We start from the raw sequence: 17,697 nt of genomic DNA on the forward strand, positions 1-17,697 counted from the left end.
GTACAAGAATGCAAATATTTTCAATGTTTTGCTGTTTAAGAGAGAGTGAGTATCGCAGAAGACAGTTTATGTACATAGATGTACTGGAGTTTCTGATACAGGGTTGGAAATGTTTTTCAGTATTTTACTGTTAATAGGGAGTGCATATATCGGAAAATATAGTCATGTAAGTAAATCTGCTACTATTTCTGATATAGAACTTGTTCTCTGTTCGTTAATTTGTATTGTTTATATTGTTCCCATTGAAAACTCCATATTTTCACTGCCCTCTAGATAGTTCGTTTGGAGTGGAAAGAACATATCGGGCTATGTAGATTTAGGGGCGGATGCGTAGGAAGTATTGATGGGTAGCAAAAGAGAGCCTTGTACATCTGGCCACAGCAAACTTACAGAAATTGGAAATGTTGTGTAAATTGCATGTTAATAATCTAATTTATTATCTCTTAAATCTCTTTTTGTCACACATATTTTTTTAAATATTCTCTTCCATGTTTTTCAGTCTGTCACTGTACAGTTACAGTATCAACAAAAAGTCTCAGCCACTGTTTTTATTATACAATCACAATTTATTTCGATGCTTACCTCATAATTTTCAGATCGTACATGCTCCAATTACAATTATTTACACTCTGTTTGCCAGCAACTAGTGAAGCCATCTTGAGGTTTTGAATCTTCTTGCGATTTTGTCCGCATTGGAAAGGTTATCCATATTTTTACTAAAACTTTGCTTGTTACCGCCATTGTATACTGTTACACTGCATTTCATCGAATTGTAAAAAGAAGTTGCAACCCACCTAACAAGTGAAAGCACCATGTTAGACTGTAATACAGTGTGATGTCTGTTATCTTCTTGTAATATTGCGCGGACTTAAATGTACCAAATCAAAACTGTGACAAATAAATTATAAAAAAATACTTGTAAAAATGTATACTTGACTTGTACAATAGCATATGTACGAATTGTACAATATTGTGATTTTTTGGGTCAATAAAACACAGTACTACATGACATAATATAATAAACAACATTGTTTACTGTTTCTCGAGGAAAAATAATGCTAGCTAAAACAAGCTAAAGGCAGCGGAATCGAATTTTCGAGGGGGCATGACAAACCAGATGATGCCACTGACTAAAGAAAAAAAATGGCAGAGAGAAGTTCAGTTTTCTACAAATATCGTGAACGTATAGCTACTCAATGAAATTTTATCTCGTTGGTGCTGATACATAAATGAACAAAATAACTATAAGTATACAGTGGCTATGAATACACAGTACACGGACTTAAACGTGATCTCCTTCCGAACCATATTTGGTACTTCATGATGTCTATTATAATGAAGTTACTGGCGGAATTGAGTGGTATCAAAAGGCTAATGTTTTGTCCTTGATATTTATCCCCTTTTATAGATAATCTGGCCCACACATGTGACATATAGCTAAAGCCACCACTGCTACTGGGGCCAGCAATCATTGCATATTTCCGTTTTGCGTGGGAAAAACTGGCGCAATCATCTGATAGCAGACATATCGACGCATTACGAATCGAGCCGTTTCCGATGTATACTTCGACAGCAGTTGTCAACTAATTTGCGCATGCGTAAGAATTCTCTAACAACTGGAAGGGTTCTGTCTTCGTATTATATGCTGTATTGTGTGCTTTGGAGGTGTGGTAGCGCCATTGTGGTTGTTTAGATTTGTAGGGGAAGAGAGGTATGTAGATGAAAGACAGATTCATGTGTAAAATTAACTTTGTGCTGCGCGTTGTGAGTGGTTTCTATAAGCAAGATAAACATGCTTGAATTCAAATATATTTTTTTCTTCTCTTTTTAAGTTCTGCAGAACTTGCTACCTTTAGTGATTGGCCTTTAGTCTTACGTTAAGCTTGATGATATTTGTTCTGTTGATAAGATTTTACTAATTTTTGGCTCTTCTCCGTATCTTACTGTCTCGTGCGAATTGGCTTTCACTAAAACTTAAGTTGGTTGGTTACGGGAGGCCAGCAGGGAATCAATATGCAAAGGTACTTTTCTCTAAATCTCATTTTTATGTTTTGTTTGTTTCGATACTAACAGAAAATTGCTGTGCTGATGTGAGCATTACTTTTAATTTGTAAAGCAATTAGAATTGAAGACTTTGAAAGTGTTACTAAACTTAATTATATACTTCTTTGATACATAAACAAACGGCGTGACATACGAAATTTTCTAACGTCATTAGTCGTCGAAGTCCATAATATTAAATTGGGTGATATAATAAGACAAGTAATATTATCCACGTACTACTGAAATTAAAGACATATTTGTATGTTTGAGTAAGACTGAAGGTAGCGTCGACAAAACTTGCTCTGCGATAATTGTGTGCTGTCAAAATTCTTAAAGGATCAAAGATAACAGGGTAGTTAATGACGACAGATTATTAATATTATTATTATTATTATTACTACTACTACTACTACTATTTAGTCACACCACAACGATATTGTGTTGTGATGTGCCTAATTGAGAGTAAAGTCATTCATAAAGAATGTCACATAGCACGAAAATGTTTGTTTATAGAACGAAAACGCATAACTCAATAATTCGTATAAATATATTCAGTGTGTTATCTCCTAATCATGTGTAGAGCGTGAAACATACAAACGGATCTCTCAGAAACTGGGAAACCCCAGCAGAAACGTTATTTGTACGCAGGACATGGTAAGCGCAATTTTTAAAAATATCAGTTTTGTACTATGCTTCGATCATTCTGTTGACTGTCTCCCACTTTAATGTTCATGGCGTGCTGTCATTAAGAAACAACTTTTTAGTAATATACATGTATTATTTCTTTCGCTCACACGTTCATTTTTATTTTACAAATTCTTTAAGTATCAAATGCATTGTAACATCTCCAATTATTTCTAATTTCATACAGTAATATCCGGATAAAGTTCTTTGTGATTAGTTTAATAAAATTTGGAAGGAGATTCACACCATCAGCTGACACCCTTTGATACGCATCACACCTCTGTGGAATTGCAGTAAGTGAAATATTTGAACAGATCTAGATATTAGACTTCCTGGTCTAGCTATAGCTGTAATTTCAGTGTAGTCTTTGTACTTATGTGTTTGTACAATAGATGGCCTCGCCCAGTTGCTAAGAGTGTTATTTTTCTAATTATATCAGCTAGTTGACTAGTTTCGAACTACTCTGTTGCAAAACACAGCTACTGAAATCCACCTTTTGTGTTTTTTCTTTTTGTGTTGTAAGCAATACACTTTTGTGTGTGTGTGTGTGTGTGTGTGTGTGTGTGTGTGTATATATTTTCTAAAGAAGGCATTACCTTTTTATTTTATTGAACTGCTCAAGATTTACTCTAAGGCTGTTTGATGGAAGGTTACTTGTTTCTCACTGTTGGATTTTATTTCAAGGTCTGTTGCACCTTACTACATTCCTCTTCATGCAGTTTTCCTTGTGTTGCTGAACAGGACTAAAATTTAAAAATTTACGCTGTTGTGCTGTGTCGTTTTACTTTCATCACAATGTGGGTGATATAAAAGATCTGCGCTTCACATATATTTTGAACTGTAATGTGAGATTTGAAGAATGCTTGTATTGTTCATTTCATGCTGAAAGGTTAGGATGTTCACGTTATTGTAATCATGATATGCTCATTAAATTAAAATCCAGAAACTGTGATCAGTATTTCATCAAAAAACTTGGAGAACTTTTTCCTGCTGGTAGGTACCACATTGTAATTGGTGCTTTGTGACAGTAATTTTCCAAGAGACTAAATAATGTCTTACTGTTCGTAGTGGTGGGCCCATGAAAAAGTTATTAGACATAGGGCTCCAATTTGGTTCTGATTAATTAATACCTGGGGTAAGTTGCCCATGAAAATAAATATTAGGCATGGGCAATAATTTCATGGTCCATTATCACTTGGATGATCATTGTGTAGGAAACGGTTCTAGTATTGTCTTTGTGAACATTAATGTTTAGCTTGATGAGTTATGATACAGTATAAGAACCACATACATAGGTCACTGATATCTGGGATAGGAAATGAATGTCACATCTTAACTCCTTAATCAAAGATTCCTTGTCCTGGAGATGACGAGAAATGGTGGGATGTGTATAATGAACATATAAAAGAGAAGTGAATGTGGTTTTTAACTCTGATAGGAAGCATTACACACACACACACACACACACACACACACACACACACACACACACACACGGTTGTGGCATATGGACAGTAATTTTAAGAGAAGTATGTATATACTGGGATTAAAATCTTCACCGTAGTAAATAACCACTTCGGTGGACCTGAGTACGTTTATTTGAAGCTGTAATCAATCGTATTAACAGCTTATTTCATTTGCCATCAGAAGTGCTTTTCACAATAAAGCAGAAAAACAAAAAACTAGATTTTGTGAGACCAATACAAACATAATGTAAAATTATATATTATCTCTGTTGTGCTCACTTTGTGAAGTATTGTTGTATTTTAAGGGTTTAATTTTATGCTACCAGTCAGAGGAGTTGTCTATAAATTAATGTTGAATGTTAATCAACTGACTAGATGCATCATTAATTTATTCAGAAAGCAAATCTGCTGAAATAGTAAGATAGCTCAGTTCTAGTGGAGTAACGATATGTTTAATTGTGGTGCTATGAACAGATAATGTGCTATTAATGCGTGTTGTGAGAAGGTAATTAAAAATGAACAATTATTTGGCTTCCAAAATATAGTAACTGTTCAGAACATTATCATTTTTTTTTTTTTTTTTCACTGAAGTAGCGAGTGAGGAGGCACAGCGGTAAGACACTGCAGCCTCATTTGCAAGGACGGTGATTAAAATCCCCATCCCGACTCATATTTTCCCGTGGTTTCAGTAACACACTTCAAATCCTTGGATTCCTCTTTCGAAAGAGACTGAACAATTTCCTTCCCTAATCAAAGTTTGTCATCAGTTGCTAATGAAGCCACCATTGATTGGACATTAAACCTTAATCTTCCTTTTGTGTAATAAAACAGCTTCCAAAGAGGTGACCAATTATCTATTTTGAGATTTCCCCCCCCCCCCCCCCCCTTCCCGATGTTCTTTATATGAAGTGATCAAAGTAGGTGAAAAATATCATAAGTTAATATACTAATACCCTCCTTTGTTCTCTCCATAAAAATAATTTGTGAACACATGAAAAGTAAGCAATAATTATTCATAAAGTACCTCTTGAAATGGTGAAGTTTAAAGTAGTGAATAGATTCAAGTAACTTAAGGGTTTAATGCTGGATGACGTCGTCGACCACCGCCGATATTTCGACAGGAGTACACCCTGCCATTCTCAAGGCACAAATGCGACGAGGAAGAATAGGTGTTAGATTCATGCAGTGAGGCAATTAGCCTCATATTTCATGTGCTTAATTCTCATGAAAAAGTTTTTTTGCTTTTCATGAATTATATTGGGCACAGACTAACACAATACCAATAAAGAGGGTATTTGATATAGTCGTTGGCTTTGAGCAGTTACATAGGAAATGTGACACACATTGTAAACATATTGACTATATCATGTTATCAGTGACAAATTTTTCAAGCAGACTAAGCTACTAATCAGTCTGTCACTACAACCAGGTCATTTGCTTTCACATACATGGACTTCACCCACTAACAAGCAAACTGTGAAAATATGTACCAAAACATGACACTGGAGCAATCATTAACGTTATGTCAGTGGTCAAAGTTAACAACTAATATCAAACAATGCGTATAAGGTGAATATCAAGTTGATTCATGTTACGGGCATTAGCCATCAGGATGCTGCAGTACTGTCTTTGCATATAGGCCTCTGCTTCACTTTTCAGAGCATTATTTTCCTTTTATACAGTAATTAATTATCTTATGTTCAGTCATCTGAATAAAATTATGCAAATCTCCTGTATTGTTTCTAATTCAAAACAGTCCTAATTTATTCTTCAGTTGAAGTTGCACATTTTTAGTTACTTGACAAGCTTTCACCATTCTGAATCATCTTCAGATCTAAGTAGTTGTCAGCAACCCATCTTGTCTGATCCGATCCTGATACCAGAGTACTGTACTCTGATATGAGAGTTTGACCGTCCAAGATGGGATGCTGATGCAACTACTTACATCTGAAGATAATCCAGAGTGATTGGAACATGCACATGTAATTAAAATGTGCAACCGAAACTGAAGAATAAATGAAAATTGTATTAAATATCAAAACAGTTGCTAATTATCTTGACACAGCTATTTTGTCTATAGCTTTCAAATTCCTCTTACAGGGAGAATTAAATGTGTTTTCATGTCGCAGCTAGATTGGAAAATGATATCTCGAGTCTTATTTTGTGTAAACATGATGTTAAGCATATAGTAACTGTTATGTCGCTGTGGTTGACTGTAGTGAATATTAATTTGTGTGAAGGAGAAACATGGGGAAGCAATTTGAACCTAATAAGCTGTCTCTATATTTAAAAGTTGAGCTCAGTGAAGCAACTGCTATCGCGAATTACAGTGCTGCCAATTTTATTCAGATCCTGTATGTTACGTGTGCCCATCTGATACGAGAACTGTGTTGAACATCGCAGCTGTCAGTTTGAAAATGTGGAGTCAATAGCGGCCCTTACGTTTAACCTAATAATCACAACTCTAGATTTAAATTGTCCAAGACAACCACATTGTTAAGGAAAGTATAAGGAAATCCAAGCGAAATGTAAGAGATCAACAGAAAAAATTTCAAATGTGAAACTTAAGTGTGTGAATGATACAGCTAGCAGGATACATAAGTGACCCATGTTGATGCTGTCTATATCTCTGACTATGCAAGGCCTTTAATTGGGAAATGAAATGGTAATAGTTAAGGAAATAAACTATTAAATAAACACACAATAAAGCCAGCCATCACTTTCTTATGGTGATGGCATGGTTCTGACATTGATCCCCTTATGGAGAAACTGGATAGCCAATGACATTTTCTCCTGTCATTTACTGCATGTCACTATTGCTGAGTGGGAAAGGGAAAAAGAAAAGCACACTAACCAATGGTTCCCATAATTCTATGGAACATGCATAGATTTAGAACATACTCGGAGAAACTCACACACACACACACACACACACCACAGTGAATGTCAGTGTGTCTGTATGAGACACGCTCCAAGATTGTGTGCTAAGGTCCTACTCTCTAAAGGAAGATAACCTTGGTGACTAGAGGGCTATGGGTGGAGTGGTACATACCACACTTCTGGTCTACTCACTAGTTTGAAATTATATAGATTTGTTTTGAGGCGTTTGAACACTTTTCCTAGGGGTTGTGTTCTACAGTCTGGATCTGAAGAGGAAACACATCTTCATAACAGAGGCCAAGTCACACATTCAGCCCCAAATTTCATCATCTATTGGCCTTTCTTTCTCTTCATCTGTCCTTGCAGATATTACAGATTGGGGATATGAACTCTGATATTCACTCTAGTGATCACTTGCCAGGCAGAAGAGGACGTGAAAGGAACTTGCAAAATTTGTGCTCAGTGGAGCAAGCTGGACAGCACAGCCTCTCAAACAAACACGAAACACTATTTGACAAAACAAAAGTTTTGCCCCAGGCTTCCGCTTAATGGGACTCTACAATTAAAGGGGCTGTACAAATAAGAATGTGTGAGAAAATTTTTAATTGTGATGGTGAATATAATCTTAGTGGCAGATGGAAGTGAGCTCTCGCTGCAGAGAAAAACCATAGATAATAGTTGCAATGTTTATGCTATGGTGGCAGCAGTTGCACCATCAGTGCAGCGTTGACCCCATCTGCAGCAGCATGACGTAACTACCAGTCTATCAGAAGCTGTCCTTAGGCTGTATAAGGCCACTACAGCAGCAATTTTGACAGTCAGTTGCTCCTGATGATCACTATGGTGGAAATCATCGAAAGCTCAAGGTTGTACCCTGAATTGATGTGACAAGAAGTCTGTGAATGTTTTATACAACAGTGCTGTCGCGGAAGACATGGTTCTCGTATGGATGTTGTATAGACTGCTGGTTGGGTAGAACACAAAGTAAGTGCTTGGTGGATCTGACTGAAGTGTAATCCACCATGCCTTGAGAAACATGTACTAAAGATCTCAGATCGTTGTAAGAAGCAACATGTGGTCACATGGAATTACTGTCACACTGCAGTAAGGTACAGTTAGGCAGCACTGTGTGGGTTAAAGATTGGACTATCAGGGGAAAACCCAGCAGCCTTTCTGTTCATGTGTGAAAGCACAGTGAAAAATTAAAGTGAGCAGAAAAATGTGTTGACAAGAGTATGAGAGCCAATGAGGGTGGTCTCCAGTAAAGGTAGGTAACCTACCTCAGCCATAATGAGTGATAGGGCTATTTTAACTTTTGCAGCTGATAAATAGTATGGCATGATTGGCTGGGAGTCTCTCAAAATGGTTGTTTAGCTGCATTGTGCACATCTATTGGATGCAACTTTCGCAGCTACCCCACTAAATCTACTGGGGATAGGGCACGTACAGTTTAATGTGGAATTCAAACCATGTGCTGTACCTGGCATATCTAGTCCTCAACAATGGTTAACCCAAGATATCTTTTCTTGAATGAGAGCTGTAGGCTAGGTTAAAGGCAGAATGAAAAATTTTCGAGTCCCACTGGGATTCGATCCCGTGATTTTTGGGTTTCCAACCATACATGTTACCACTAGACCATGGAGTCGGACACAGTGGCTGTTACTGCAAAGGCAATAGCTAATTGTTTCCATAGCATAACATTTGATGGCAACAAAGAGCCCACATTTTTATGCCATAAAGAAGCTGTGGGGAGGCTGCTGATGGCATTTAGTTCATTCAGTTGAGAAGAATGTAATGGGCACTTCTGTTTGTGGGAACTGGAAAATATGTTTGTGCTGCTACAGTTACAGCTTCAGTTATATTTATCAAAATGACCCGTCTGTGATCTTCTCAACTGCATACGATCAAAGGAACTATATCCAGGTTCATAGAGGGGGATCCATAACAATATCCCATGATTGCAAGGCAACATAGCCGTAAGCCATGACAGTGTAAGAAGCCGATCTTGTCAGAGTTTTCGTCATGATAAAGAACCATCAAGACCTCCCAGACTTTCAGACTTCTTACTACCCTCTACTTTTTCTTCGTTACAAAATTTGTGTAAACAAGTCAATTTTATGGATGATTGGCTATTTGTCAGCAATCGGGCCTGTTACTGTATTCTATGGAACTATTCCAAGTGTTATTGACAGAAAGGTTGTTAGGTTACCCCACAGGTTAGAAAGTGGGCTATATGTTTCAGCATAGAGATTAATGATCAATTAAATACATGTGTCCAACGTGGAACTTGTCACTTTTATTTGCAAAACAGCAACTAAGTTAGATAAGAAATTATATCTTTGTAACAAACGGCTAAAGTGTACGTACTGTACACCATACTCTTTGCTGTGTGCTGCTGTTGGCAATTTGTTTCTGTTGGTTGTAGTCAGTCGAGTGATACTATATGTTAAGACAGTGAGAATCATTGAATCTAATTATTTCCTTTTCAGGATATGCAAATAAAATTCTTTCTGGGATGGAGAGCAGGAAGAAAACTCGGTGGGTTGACACTGACCTGCAGTGTAGCCCAGGGCGAAGGTTAGGTTGGAATATGACAATTTGGTTGAATTGGCAAAGCCAATGAATGCTAACACAAAATACGACTGCCATAATAGATTGATATGTAGTGTAGCAAGAAATTATGTTTGTAACTTACTTTTGTGTCTTATTTCTGATTTTGCCAAAAATTTTGAGGGTGTAGTTAAATTCCAACCTAAAAAAATACCAGGAAACTGAATTTATGAACCATAGGGAATTATAAATGAACATTGAATGGCTACAACTACTGACAAGTGATTTGTTGTGCTCACTTCCCATCATTCTTCTTGCCAACAGTAGCACACAGCAGAAAATCCACAGTACATTGTAAATTCACTTTTACTGCATTTTAGGTTAAATACTATGTATAGCATATTCAGCTGTGTGTCCCCTTCCAGTTTTTCACTAAATTGTACAACAGACTTAATGAGGTATATTTACTGTTAATTTTGAATTAGTGAGACTGCTCCTTTCTGTACAGAGTTTCTTCTGTCACAATTCAGACAAATTAAGGCAGAGAAAATAGCATTAAAATAAATCAATATTACTTCATTGTTGGACTATAATAGGTACATATGACACTAATTTCTGGTGTATGTGGACTCTCATCTGATGGTAGATAATGTGTAAGCCATATCTCTGTGCCATTTTGAAGTCATCAGTTGACACCCAGCTCCTTCTGAAATCGGTAGTTAGTGAGGGGCTGTAGGTTTTCATGTTCCTGGTGAGCAGCTTAAGGCTCCATTATTATTTATAGATTGGTCGTGAAGTAATACTGTTTCCCAAAGTTTAAATGACTGTATATGGAATTGACTTAGCTAGTGTGAGTACATGAAATCACAATGGGGGATAATTCATCTATGACATAAATTATCACCCATTCTTGATTCTTTTGATTTTTTTATAGAATTTCAGGCTTGTTCATATCGTTCAACACAGAAGAAAGAAGACATACAAGAATGACTGGATTTCTTGCTGTCAAAAACACATTTCATAGCTATTTAGTCAAAATAGTAACCATTTGCTTCTACTGTAAATTTCTTGTGTTATACTCTCAGGATATAAATGTGTTGCAAATTCAAATCGTTCACTTTAAATTAGTTTCATTTTGATTCATCTTAAAACTTCTACACATCAGTTTTCAATTTCTTATAGCATATAAATTTCTTCAAAAAATAAGAAAACTAAGTTCATTTTTTCCCTTCAAATGACTCTTATCGTATCATAGTTCATTGGCCACCAGTGCCTAAAATAATTACATTCACCAGCTTTAATATAAAACACCCAAACACAATACAATAAATATTCTGTAACTTTCTACTTATAGATGGGTACTAACATTTTCTTTGCATCACATTGCAGGGTTCATTTGCAGTAAATGATTATTTCTTTCATCTCAGTTCTGCAGTGGAGAACAAGGGATACCTTGACAAATCTTCTGCTGCCTTCTTGCAAATGCAAAGTCTGCCTCATTGAGAGAAAAGAACAGCACCATGTTGCCACAGATCACAGAAACACTATACATAGCATGAATATATTGAAGTGTAAATATCGTAAATGTGCTTGCTCATCTTAAGTTTAATATCTGTAATAATTGTAGCTATGAATTTGCTGTGGCACCCATTGGGCCTTTTTTTAAGGCTGTAAATGACATCAGAAGAAAGATGGATGTTAAATTAACTCCTAATTCCATTTTAGTACACATTTTTCTTCAGTTATAGAACTTTTCGTGCATGATTCTGTGGCACCAGGAACTGAGAAGCAGTGCCATAGTGTCAACATATTTTTATAGCCCTCAAATCAAGAACTCGTGTTTACTTGTATCTACATATTTTAAGTGATGGTATGGTGGAAACCAGAAATAATACAAAACTATGTGGCTGAAGCGATACCACAGTTTGTGGCACTGGCAGCATCAATTTAAAGAAAGTTGGTTTACTTTTATTTTTTTATTTTATTTTTAAGGACAATGAGGTCTTTTGTAGAACATACTATTCCCATGTCAAAGCTTAACAGTCTCACTATGAAATTGTTTGATGGTAAAGGTGCAATTTGTATGTTGTGGTAGTGAACGTGCCCAAGTTCTCAAACCGAAGGTAACATTAGCACTTCATTATAGGTATGCATCAGTTGTCTAGGGTGAGCGATGGTGTGACATTTATTATTATTATATTATTATTATTGTTATTATATGGTTCTGTTTTGAGTGAAATGAATGGTATATGGTTGTACATGGTACAAAATACTACTGCCGTCCATTTCACGTGGTGCAGCTGCAGACACTATGCAGCCAAAAGTGAAAGCACGGTTCACACTCTTTGTTGTTTGATTTTCAATTTTAAGATTTACGGCTACCTCAGCCTCTGTCAGGCCCTATAGTACATTTAAAATAAGTTTCAGCTTTTCACAGTTAAGTACGGAGTGAGTGAAGGGAAGCGTAGTTGCCAGAGTGAGCTGGCGCGTCAGCAGGTCCACAGTATAATGCCAGGCCTCCTAGGCATGAAACCTGTCAGGCTTGCTTGCCTGCGTCAACAGAAAGCCACCCAAACTGACCGATCTGTGATCTTTCTCAAACGTTTTTAAAGAAACTATTTGGTTATAAACTCTAATACTCTCATATCTTATTGCTTAATTCGTCAGCTTTGTGATGAACCAGCTATCATTTCGTTAATGGTCACTATTATTGTGATATTTCGATAGTGGGTAAACTACTGCAAGAAATTCTTTGTTTCCAGAGAAAAAGAGGTATCACTGTGAATTTGTGTTTGTTGTATGAGAGGTTACATGTTGCTGTGTATTAAACATAGATGATATATTGAATTATTCTTTAAACTTGTAAAGATATCGCCATCTGTTTCCAATTTCAAGAAAATGTAACATATGTAAAACACCCCGTGACAAACTTGTGCGTCAGTGTAAAAACTAGAATAAAATATTCAAAAATTCCTCGTATCTCATAAATGGTTTGAGGTATCCAAACAAGATATTTGCAAATGATAGCGTGCAAAGACGAGAGTGTTTTGCCATACAATCAACATGCGAAACTTCCATGTCTACCTCGATATTCAAACAACTACAGATTTTTTTTTTTTTTTTTTTCAGTGAAATAATGTAATTGTTTAGAACCATCGATAGCTGGCGAAACAAGAACTGCTGTGGATTTTGTGACAGTATAAATGAAGACGTTAAGACTTTATTTTTATACTAAAAATTTGCTGTTTCATAAACTATTGACTTGACTAGAACTCAGTTGTTTGTTTCATAAAACACTATTTCAGGATTCTGTTGGAATTTCAACTGCATTGGAATGTTAGTAAGACTAATATTTCTGAACTGCACTGTGTTTTGACAAAAGAGGCAGATTTTGACATGACACAAAGAGAAGTTAGTATTAATCAAGACTAACCACAGTCTCCTCAACTGCCTTCTGGGCATGGCTGACAGATCGAGACCAGTCATGTCATGCAACATTTTCAGTGGCTTCTTTCATCAGCATTTCATCCTCACTGAGCGTAAATTTCTTGCTGTTTTTTGCCACATTATTTTTCACCTAAACCCATATACTCCATTGGATTTGATTGAGCATGATACGGAGGAAGCCTGATTAAACTATTCCCTTTACTGTTAGCCAGTTTGTCAGCTCGGTAGCATGAATTTTGGCTGGTACAGCACCAAAAGTTCGATTTCCTTTGCCTTATACATGCTAGGTTCACCTTTGTTTCGTGGAACATTTCTTTGTACCCACAAAATATCCGCTTTCCTTCATGGCATTGTTGGAGTTTAATGCATCACAACAGCTTGGTAATCCATGAATCTTTTGCAGCAGAATGTTGTCTTTCCAGCCCGTGAACATGTTCTCTGATGACACTTTTATTGAAAATTTAGTATTCAGATGTACTGCACTGTTGTTATTATTACAATGCCAACACAAACATTTGCTCATTATACCTGAGGACTACAGAATGCTTAAATGCCAGAAAATAGGTCGTTACAGTGAGAGCTGACAAACATTGATGCATTTAAAGTGTGCTGTTTATTCAAGGTGTGGCAACAGAGGCGCGTAACCAGTTGGTCCGCTAGCTGCGTGAAGGGAAAGCCGGCTTGCCATTGGTGTTACCTGGGCAATGGCGTCACATCCCTCTCCAGGCAGCCAAATATCAGAAGTTGCAACTAATTTTAAACTCACTATATAGGTGGTTGCAAGAGAGAAGTAACAAGGTACCTTGACTAGCATTTTCACTATGCAATTCTAGCAGGGGAAGCATTATTGGGTCCATGTGCAGCGGTCTTTTGGCACACTGGGCCATATAAAGTGTTGAGCCTCCAGTGCCATGGTACCACCAATGACTGGATGACTAGGTCATGTGAGGACTTGGAGACTTGGTGGGATGGTGAAGGGGATAAGTACGGCAGCAGGGGGATCCAAATGTTGTTCTAATAGCTGTTTTGTATATATCCTCAGTGGTTACTGGGAACTGATTCTAGACTTTGACAAAGTCTAGAGTGGAAAAAAAACATACAATTGGTAAGATAATATGCGAGACATCTGTGTCGCACTGAGTAGCATTGCGGGTCTGCCTAAGTGTCTAGTGCCATGTGATTGCTTCACATCAACCAACCATCTGGCTTTTTGGCAGCTTTGAGAGAAACTCAGGTATATTTAAAAAAAAAACTATGGGTACAATTGGATATTTTTTCATATTGGTAATTAAATAGTTCACTTTATATGCCTCTGATAAATTTATTCAAAATTCTAACCTATTCTTACAATTACTTTATTAGTGCCTCATTTCTTACTGTGCCAGCACGGCATCCATTGACAGAATCTTCTCTACCTAAGGGCTTATTTTGTCAAAATTAAGAAATAATGTAGGAGAGAAAAGACGTGAGAAATTAGTGAAGATATATAAATACACCTCAGTTACATGGTGACCACTGCCTAAGTCTGATCTCAATAAGCAATAAACACTCACAGATGACAAGTGGCAGCACTGGCAGTGGAGGGTGTATAAAGCACTATGTGGAAATCAGTGCAATTGTTTCATAATGTGGAAAGAGAGTGATTTATCTGACGTTCAAAAGGGCATGATCATTGGCTTTCGGGCCAAGGGTGGAAGCATTTCCAAAACTGCTAAGTTTCTAAATTGTTTGCCTGCCACTGTGGTTAAAGTATACCGTGCATGGCTAAATGGCGCTATTCAAAACTGGTGTCAAGGCAACTGTGGTGCACAGTGGGCTACACATTGATGAGTGAAAAACAGCTGAAGAAATGTGTACAGGGCAAATAGATGGGCAACTGTTGAGTAACTGATGGCCCAGATGAACCCAGGGAGTAAAAACACTATCTCCTCAATACCTGTTCAGCCAACGTTGCTGCATATAGGCGTCCGCAGCAGGCACCTGGTTCATGGACCCATGCTGGCTGCTGTTCATTGACAACAAAGGCCGCAATTTGCATGCCAGTATCACAAGCAGATGTCTCCTGAGTGGCGACAGGTAACCTTTTGAGAAGTCATATTTTATGTGCCATCCGATAGATTGCCATTTCCGTATACGTCATGAAACACCTAAAAGCAAACACCTTGCAACCTGGCTGGAAAATAATGGTCTGGGGATCATTTTCACAGCATTCCCTGGCTGATCTCATCATTCTGAAAGGCACAGTGGATCAACACATGTATGCTTCTATTGTTGGGGACTATGTCCAACCCTTACATACAATTTGTTTTTCCTCAGCATGACTGCATATGCCAGCATGGCTGTGCAGCATGTCACACAGCTTGCAGTGTACTTACACGGTTTCAAAAGCAACAGGATGAGTTTACTGTACTCCCCTAGCCGCCAAACTTCCAGATTTGAAACAAATCAAGAATCTGTGGGGCCACTTTGATCCGGCTGTTCTTGTCGTGGGTCCGCAACCGAGATACCTATCGCAGCTGGCCATGGAACTGAATTTAACATGTCCAGCTAATGAAGGAATATATGGGACTAAAGATTGTGTAGTCACAATTTTTTGCACAGTTCTAAGAGAGAGTGTACCGAACAACATACAAAAAATTCTGACCGGTCGGGTGTGTTAGTATGGAGAGTCTTCTAAAGCTAACTTTTTCATGGTTTTCTCAGGTAACTGTAAAACCACAGCTCCTAGTGACAAAAAGTTTCCCAGTACATTAAATTTCATAAAAGAGAGGTCCTATTAAATATTTCTCTGGGACTAATAGTTTCCATCTTGCAGGGGATGGAAAAATCACAAGATTATTAAAAATAATGTTTTAACAGTATGAAATTAATGTTTATTTTTAAATGAACAGAGTTGGGAACAAATATTAAATGTGTGTACCATGCCTAAGTGCAGTAGAGGTGTATTAAGCAATAAATTGTGTTCTGTGGGTGTAGTAGGGTGAGGAGGGGATGTGTGGGGTAGAAGCACGAGGGAAGGTAAGTAGGTTGATTATTTCACACACTTACATCCTTTATCGGTGTGCAGCTGTAGATCAAGCAGGCGATTCCCCACTATGTCACAAGAAGCAATTACAGAAATTTTCACAAAGTTATGCAGACCCTCTGTGCACTTTAGGCCCAATTCATACAGAGATGATGTGGCACAGACAATTGACGGGGATGTAGCACTGTTTCAAGTCACCTCTGTGTTATCAAATGAAGCAATTCACACGGAAGTGGTGTGGCAGAGATGCGTCACTTTGTGGCCTGCGCCATGTCAGTTTGAACCCATGAGTGGACACTGAAATGATGTGTGGTGGAGATGTTAGTGGTGCACTGCTGTTTTCATTACAATAATCTGAAGTCATCCGAAGCACATCAAAAAAATTACATAGATGAAGTTTAACTACATCCATCTGTCTAGTTAGTTTTTCAGGTCAACTTTTAAATTTTGCATAAAAAATTAAAAAAAACTGTTTCAGTATTCATGTGTGTTCTCTGCCATGCAGTCATTCTCATTCAGTTTTGAGGAAACCATTTGGTAAAAAGACAATTTTTCCACAATTTAGTCTCGACATCACAGTTTGATAGTAAACTGGTTTTATTTTTGTTACTGCCCATAGTTATTGTGATACTCCACAAATATGTAAACCACTGGTAATATTGTGAAGTGTTTTCAGTGAAGAATATAGTCACTGGACATTTTATAGTGGTGGATTTTAGGTCACATATTGCTGTTTGTGATACATAGCTAACATATCAAAATTGTTTTTAATAATGGAAAGAGAGACATGATACTTCCTAGTACTGAGTAAATAACAGATATATTTTGATGTTTGGCCATGACGAGCTATGTCACACCAAACTTGACGTTAAGGCCTCACTATATGGTTTCGTGGTTCCTGTTTCTCTTTCGTATGTGACTTATGTAATTAGTTAGAATCACATTTTAAGTTAACATTGCATTTACAGTTATTTTAATTTTAAAACTATAGAGATAGACAATCCCAAGTCCAACAGCAGAGTTAGAGGTTTATGTTCAGATGAAGATCATATGAAAATAGGAATTGTAAAAACATTCCAGTTTTGTTGCTTCTCACTGAATGCTGTCCTTCACTTTGTCTGACACAATAGAGAAACACTCCTAAGACAGTCTGTAAAAACGCTGGTAATGTTTGGGATACATGTTCAGTTCTTTCGCTATGTGAAATGTGCCATACTTCTTCCCTGTTTTTACCAATAACAGTTGTATCCAATATCTTCTTCACAGCTCAACATTTAAGAGTTACAAAAGATCAAGTGCATCAGTATCTTTGTCTGATGAAGATGACACATTCTGATCCATTCCTAGCATGACCGTACCGCGTCTCTCAGCGCCACTTCAGTGTGAATTGCTCGCATCCTGCCTTCACCACCTGCCTGACTCGCCACTGCCAGGTGTCTGCACCATGCTGTTCAGTGTGTTAATTTGTCCTTATGAATCACTGGTGATGCTGTGCACAGACATGTTCAAGGGGTGTTTACTTTCCAGAGTGCGTTAAAACTTGTAATGCAGAATACAAGTAACGTACATGGGTGGAATCTGCATAAATTACTGCACACTCTT

At 37.3% G+C, this 17,697-nt stretch overlaps 1 protein-coding gene across 4 annotated transcripts in view; it reads left to right on the plus strand.

The window, feature by feature from the left end:
* Positions 1 to 1,587: 1,587 nt before the first annotated feature.
* The window catches only part of LOC124555356 (E3 ubiquitin-protein ligase RNF6-like), a 64,243-nt gene continuing 48,133 nt past the window's right edge, over positions 1,588 to 17,697 (plus strand). For 3 of the 4 annotated variants that reach the window (XM_047129238.1, XM_047129240.1, XM_047129239.1), the window contains exon 1: positions 1,588 to 1,711. The gene's annotated coding sequence lies outside the window, so the exon portion shown is untranslated. Of the gene's footprint in view, positions 1,712 to 9,626; positions 9,651 to 17,697 lie in introns of those variants that run through there. The other variant, XM_047129236.1, reaches the window with a different exon arrangement.

This window comes from Schistocerca americana, chromosome X (assembly GCF_021461395.2).
Source record: "Schistocerca americana isolate TAMUIC-IGC-003095 chromosome X, iqSchAmer2.1, whole genome shotgun sequence".
NCBI classification, from domain to species: Eukaryota; Metazoa; Arthropoda; class Insecta; order Orthoptera; family Acrididae; genus Schistocerca; species Schistocerca americana.